Source organism: Chenopodium album, chromosome 6, assembly GCF_948465745.1.
Source record: "Chenopodium album chromosome 6, dcCheAlbu1.1, whole genome shotgun sequence".
Lineage (NCBI taxonomy): Eukaryota > Viridiplantae > Streptophyta > Magnoliopsida > Caryophyllales > Amaranthaceae > Chenopodium > Chenopodium album.
The window spans coordinates 30,482,435-30,489,386 of NC_137839.1; the positions used below are offsets into that span (position 1 = coordinate 30,482,435).

The 6,952-nt window shown below is 37.6% G+C and overlaps 1 long non-coding RNA gene across 1 annotated transcript; it reads left to right on the forward strand.

Annotated features, from left to right (window-relative positions):
* The first annotated feature begins 4,295 nt into the window (after positions 1–4,295).
* On the forward strand, positions 4,296–5,540 carry LOC145634802 (uncharacterized). The gene is made up of 2 exons (XR_014113576.1): positions 4,296–4,666; positions 5,047–5,540. It is a non-coding gene; the product is annotated as an uncharacterized LOC145634802 (long non-coding RNA).
* Positions 5,541–6,952: the final 1,412 nt, after the last annotated feature.

Here is a 6,952-nt window from a genome sequence, read left to right on the forward strand (position 1 = left end):
TGGGTTTGGTTTTGGGGAGACACATTTGGATGTCTACAAAAGCCCCCACTTTGACTGAGTTTGGAGAAACGCAAGTTTTGAAAACAAAAGTCAAAGTAGCGATAGGGACGGAGAATGATTAAGAACGTTCGGCGATGCTAAATCATTCTTGTAACGCCGATACCTGCAAACTAGCGTTAGTTAAACAGATAAGAGAGTTAAGAAACGCGTATCTTGCACCGTCGAGCACGCGTCTCTGAAGTAACCGATTTGTTGTTGTTTGCTATTGTTTGTGAAAACCTTCCACAATCTAGGGAACGCCATCTTATTGTTTTGATGTTCACTCGTCTCTGAACAATAGAGCTTTTTTTATATGTCCACGCGCCTTTGAACAAAGAGCTTCTTTTTAATATGTCCACGCATCTCTGAATAAAGAGCTTTTAAATGATATGTCAACGCGTCTCTGAACAAAGATCTTTTGAATGATATGTCCACGCGTCTCTGAACAATAGAACTTTTGAATAATATGTCCACGCGTCTCTGAACAAAAGAGCTTGAATGATAGGATGCCCACGCGTCTCTGAGCAAAAAGAGCTTGAAATAAATGTCCACACGTCTCTGAACAAAAGAGCTTGAAAGAAATTTACACGCGTCTCTGAACAAAAGAGCTTGAAAGAAATGTCCACGCATCTCTGAACAAAAGAGCTTGAAAGAAATGTCTACGCGTTTCTAAACGAAAGAGCTTGATGATATGTCCACGCATCTCTGAACAAAAGAGCTTTGATGATATGAATTTTTGTTGTGATAATATTCCGAAGAAAACTTCTGAAGACCAACGCTTGTGTTAAAGCTCGCTTGAACTTTGATCCCGCTATGCTAGTACGTCGGCACTTTTGCTGCTTTTGAACCATTATGTCGATGCCTCTGCTGTTTATGAACCAGGATGTAGGTGCCTCTCCTGTTTATGAACCAGTATGTCGGTGCCTCTGCTGTTTATGAACCAGTATGTCGGTGTCTTGCGATGAGCCAATGCTTAGGCGCTTTAAGCTAAGTGAGACGATCTTTCATCAGGTCGATCACTTATTGTGATTGTAATCAAGCCGACTACTTAATCGTGTTAAATTGCTTATAGGGGCTAACTGGCGTACCAAGGAACCCGAAATTGCTGAAAGAGGTTGAAATAACTGCTCTGAGTGGCTGAGCGTTCTGTCGCTGTTGCAATGCCTCTGGCGCCGCGATTTAGCTCTGTCGCCAGACGCTGGGATCTAGCACCAGGCGCTGAAATATGTTGCCAGACGCTAGATGTTGTCGTCTGGCGCTGGAGTCGGGTCTTCCCTATTCTGCTCTTGTTGCCGCTGGGATGCACCTGTATTTATCTTTAACTATAGGACTTTGCCAATTTCTTTCTTTAGGGTTGACCTAAGACTTAGTGTTGCTTGACTCATTGACTTGACATGACTCAAGGTATAAACTTGACTCACAATGACTCGCTTCATGTGACTCGTGTGTGCATAGTGTTGACTCAATGTGATAACATGACATGACTCAATGTGGACATGACTCGTGTGTGCATCGTAATGTGATCGTGGGACTCGAAAATGCAAAAAAGCAAAAAATTTCCGTCGTTTTTTTTGTGGAGGGTACCGACTTTCTCCCGAAAAAGAAAGACGCGAAAAAGAATTGAAGTGAAGTTTTTTGAAAATGCATGTTGAATGAGCTTAGTCAAATGTTGTCTCTCACAGTACAAGGATTGTAACATCTTAAACTATCCTAGTTGACTCGATAATGAAAGTATTTAGGTAACTTAGGCGGAGGCTAAGCACTTCATACTTCGATGCAATGATGATTATGATTGATGAGTGATTTTGACATGACAAGGCATGCTTCAGCGTTATGTTAAGATTTCATGACAAAGGGTTCCTAAGGGAAGTATATTTGGTCATGTATCTGTGCGGTGTGTGAAAGTGGTACTAAAGTTAGGCCGCAAGGGCTAAGTGTGTGGAAAATATATTGAAAAGAGTCAAATAATGGTGACTCTTTAAGCTAGGTAAGCTAATGATGTAGGGATCATGCCTCCAAGTCTAGCTATAAGTTAAAAGGGATGAGCATAGGAGACCCCTTGATATTATCATGGTGTGAGTGTGTGAATGTGAATAAGAATGCATTTTTATTACGGTCGCACCTCGATGTGAGGTTGCCGACGTATCCGTTAGGAATCAGGCCGAACGTAGCTCTAGCCGAACCTCGCACAAGTGTGTGTATACCTCAAAAAGGTCTTTTTAAGGGTTGTAACGTGGTTAGGCTAAAGGTTGAAGAAGAAGGGGATAAAAGGCTTAAGACCCTAGATAAGCCCCCCAAGGTGTGCAACTTTGCTTTTGAATCTTTGTATTTTCATGCTTGAGGCTTTTAACTCTTTTTTAAGCTCTTTATTTTGCTTTAGCATTTATTTCATTTTTATAAGTGTGGGCAATCCTGATCATGCGGTCTATCACTCACTTGGCATTCATGTTTCTCAGGCACGGTACCGAGCACTAGATAAGAGACGTAATCTGAGACGTGTTCATATCAAAGACATGTTCATGTCAAAGACATTGGAACACTTGCCCTTTTGTACACTTTTATTATTATTATTATTTTATTATTTTTTTGAAATCACTTGAGCTTTTGAAGTTGCATATGTTACACACCATCCCATCCCAAGGTTAGGTAGATGTAGGTTGAAAACTAAAAGGTCTATCGTTAGACGAGGCTCAAAGTGGTTTATGAAGAAAGGATTGCAAATTTGAAGGGTGAAAGGTGATATGATGTGGCTACAAGAGGTGCCTCAAATCATTGGTATACCTTGTGCTTATTTTGACATGGATTTTTTTTTTTTTTTTGCAATGCAATGATCATATGCAAGGAAATAAATGCTCATTTTATTAAAGGAAAAGAAATAATGATCCTACAAAGTTAATCTAAGGAAAGAAAGGTGCCTATTCTAGACTTATTGGGGAAAGGAAAAAATAAATTAAAAAAAATCGAAAAAATATCATGAAATCTTGTCATTGAAGCTTGCCTCTTGTCCCTTGGCTTATCATCACTTGGTGTTCTTGTCGATTGGAGGTATTGGAAGCCTGTTATTGTCGATTAAATATTGGATTGCTTCCTTTAGCTTCCAACAGCTCTCAATAGTATGACCCCTACCTTGATGGTACTTGCAGCGTACATTTGGGTTCCAACTAGGCAATCTCTTCTCAAGTGGGGGATCTTGAATGGGTCCAATAGGAGTAATGAGTCCCTTTGCATGGTGTCGATCGAAAGCATCATCGTAGCTAATTCCAATAGGGGTGAAATCCTTTCTTAGCTGCTTTCTAAATCCTCGATTATCCATGGCTAAGATTTCATTAAGGTCGAAAGTACCAACCTTGTTACTAGAGTAGGTGTTTTCGGAAGAAGAAGGATAGTCGTTCTTCTTTCCTTTACAGACACTGTTGTTATCGTTACTAATCTTGGCCTTCTTGTCGCACAGAGGAACATGAAGGAGATTTGAATCAATGAGGTCTTGAACACGATCTTTGAGGGCGAGACATACTTCGGTGGTGTGACCACGACCTTTATGGTATCGATAATAAGATTTTGGGTCCCAATTGGGATACCGTTTTTCAGGCGAAGGTTCTTGACTGGGACCAATGGGGTGAATGAGACCTTGATCATGAAGACAGTCAAAAGCTTCATTGTAAGTCATTCCTATTGGTGTGTATTCTTCAATGGTCCGTTTCGCCCGTGGCTTAGGAGCATTGAGTTCTTCATTAAATCCTTGGTGAGAATTTTGTTCGACAACCATCATCCGATTTGCTAGTCCTTCTACCACATTCAAGAGCATGGCAATGACATCTTACAGTTTTCGAACGTCTTCTTTTAGACTTGACGAGTCTTCCCTGGTATTATCTAATAAAAGACTTTCATCCTCCTCAATCATGGCCACTTCATCAAGAGAGGTTATATAAGTTGTCTCGATCATGGTCTCACCTACAGGTGTGATAAGGAGTGAAGGATCGAAGGATGTTTTATTCTCTGCGATGGCTACACTAGTGGAAAAATTGTCATTCGTAACAGGCTATTTGTAACGGGAAAAGTTATGCCCGTTACAATAAACATATTCGTAACGGTCAAAATAATAGTCCGTTACAAATACATATTATTCGTAATGGACATTATCTTGTCCGTTACGAATAAATAAGTATTCGTAACGGACAAGATAATGTCCGTTACGAATATTTATTTATTCGTAATGGACAAGATAGTGCCCGTTACAAATGTTTGAATATGGCCCAACTGATGAGAAAAGCCCACTTATAGTTATAACTAGGGTTCCTTACTTTCACTCTTCTCAAGCCGTCTTTCCTCTCTCCTCTCTCCTCTTTCTTTAGCTCTCTCCTCTCTCCTCTATCATTTTACTCAATCTCTCTCTTCTCCTTACTCAATCTCCTCCATTTTTATCTCCTCTATGTGGATATAAGAACAATGGAACAAGCACAAGATAGTGCCCTAACTTCTACGACTGCAGATGCTTCGGTGGTGGTTCGGGCCCTGGTAATTTAATGGCGAAGATTCGGTAGATTGAAGCTGGTTTGATTGAAGAAGAAGAAGGTCTTAATGACCTTGGCGTTATTGCAAAATGTGCTGAGATTTAGAATGCTATAAGGTGAACTAATTTCTCTTTTTTGGGGGTTTTATTTTATTTTTTGTTTCTGGGTTCATTTTGATTTTTTTTATGGGTTTGTTTGATCTAATTTATGTGACTTGATTTGGATAATTTAAGGTTTTGTGTTAATTTTGCTGGAGATTTTGTTGTATACAATAAGTGAATCGAAATTTTGTGTGTGTTTGATTTTTTTTTTTTTTTTGGTGGAATGTGTCAAAGATTAATTCATTTTTGGCTGTGTTTATCTAGAACTCTTCATATGTTTTGTTCAATGGTATAGTGAGATGTTAGTCCGTGTGAGTTTCTGGTGTTTGTTCAACGTATGTTGGGTTTGCTATCTTGCTGCTAGCATAATGAATTTCTTTTGGCGTTCTGTGCAGATAATTCATGAAAACTGCACTCATTTCCAAGTGTGGAGCTAAAAGGTCAATTGGTACAGTTAAATTCCAAGGATGAGGAGCTTTAACGGCTGAAACCCTGAGTTCTTGTACATCTTAAACACCTTTGAAATCTCTAGTACATGGGTTCTAAAGTTCGGGGGACTAGAAGAATGGTGATGGAATCATATGATGTCAGATATGGTGCTTTATGAAAAAGAGGCTTGATGATCGATCCAATGGCTTTTTGGTTGGTAGGTGATCTTGTCTTGCTGATAGTTAGGATGATTTACAATTGCATAGACCTTCTAAATTAGAATTTATGTGTTATTTATGAATTTGAGTGATGAACAATGTTTATGACGTAGATTTTGCTACAATGTTATATTAATATGATGTAATTCTTATATCTTTGTACCATACCGTGGTTTTTGTATTGTGGGTTGAATATGTTTGTGACAGACATATTGTCCAATATAGAGGCAGTGTTTCCTTCACTAATCGACTTTGTAAGTAAATTTCCTTTTATGCAGTATTGGTGTTGTCATTGTTTAAAAATCTCTCTTTGGTAAGCCTTAATCTTAGCAGTAATCTCATTTGGGGTACTATCCCAGAACAGATTTCTCAGTTCTCTTCCTTGGAAGAGATTGATTTTAGCAGGAACCATATTGAGGGTAAAATCCCAGAAAATATTGGGTTGTTAAAACAGTTGCAAGTTCTTAACTTTGGTAAGAATTTACTCTCTGGTAATCTCCCTGGTGTTTTTCGGAACTTCACTAATCTATTAGTTCTTGATTTCTCCGAGAATCCCTTTTTAGTGATTAAAGTCCCAGTGAAATTGGTAATATCTGTTTTACCTTCTATGTTTCTGAATAGACTGAAATCTGAATGTTTTTAATTTTAATTTAATTATTTTTTTTTTGTAATTGAAGGTTCTTAAAAAATGGGTCAAATATTTAATGTAGGTCTCTTAAAACTGCTCGTTTTGTCTACGCACTAAAATAAAACAATAATTTTGGTGACATAATTTCTATTTCATTACTAGAAGTCTAGAACCATAATTTTCACCGTTAGAAAGAATAAACTTTATAAAACTGCTGTCATTGTTGGCTTGTTGTCTTTTTATTGATAATATGTCAATAATAAGACTATCAAAACAAGAGAGCAGAATAATTTAAAATCCAATAGCTGCCTTTTTCTTTGAATCGTAAGAGAGTAAGTATGGATTTAAGCATGTACTAGATTAGTTTAGATGCTATTATTTCAATAGTTGTCAACTGCAAGGTAGGGGTGTGGCTAGAATGTTACATTTTTAATTTGTTTCTCTTTTATCACAGTAGTCAAATTATTCATTTGTTTTTCTTTTAAAAAGTTGGCCTAAGATCAATGGACATATTTTGCAATTCCTTCCATGTGGTCCACATTTTTACGATTAAATTATGGTGTCCCTTGAACATATATAGGGGGACTTTTCTTTTGTATAAGATTGGCTGCCATCTCTTATAATTTAAGATGCTGGTCTTTTATGCATATCTAGTTAGTGTCTTCACCGTCTTGCACTCTTGCATGGGGTCATAGTCAATTGATTATTGGTAATGATTGGTAATTGTGTTTATGATTTTTGTTCCAATATATTTTCTTGCTTTCTTTATTTATTTTTCTTTATTATTTTATTTATTTATTCTGGCGCTGATTCATATATTCTTGATTGATTTTTTGGGCTGCTGCTTGGTCTTACTCATGGGATAGTAATAGTTCACATTATGTTTATGCTGGATTATAGGTTTTACCTCTTACCAATGATTGTTCATTTTTATACAGATACTATTATTGTTTTTGTATTATTCAATGCCTATATGCTCCTTGCTAGAGTGGTGCTCTTTCCTCCTTTGTTGGCTGTCTTTCATGC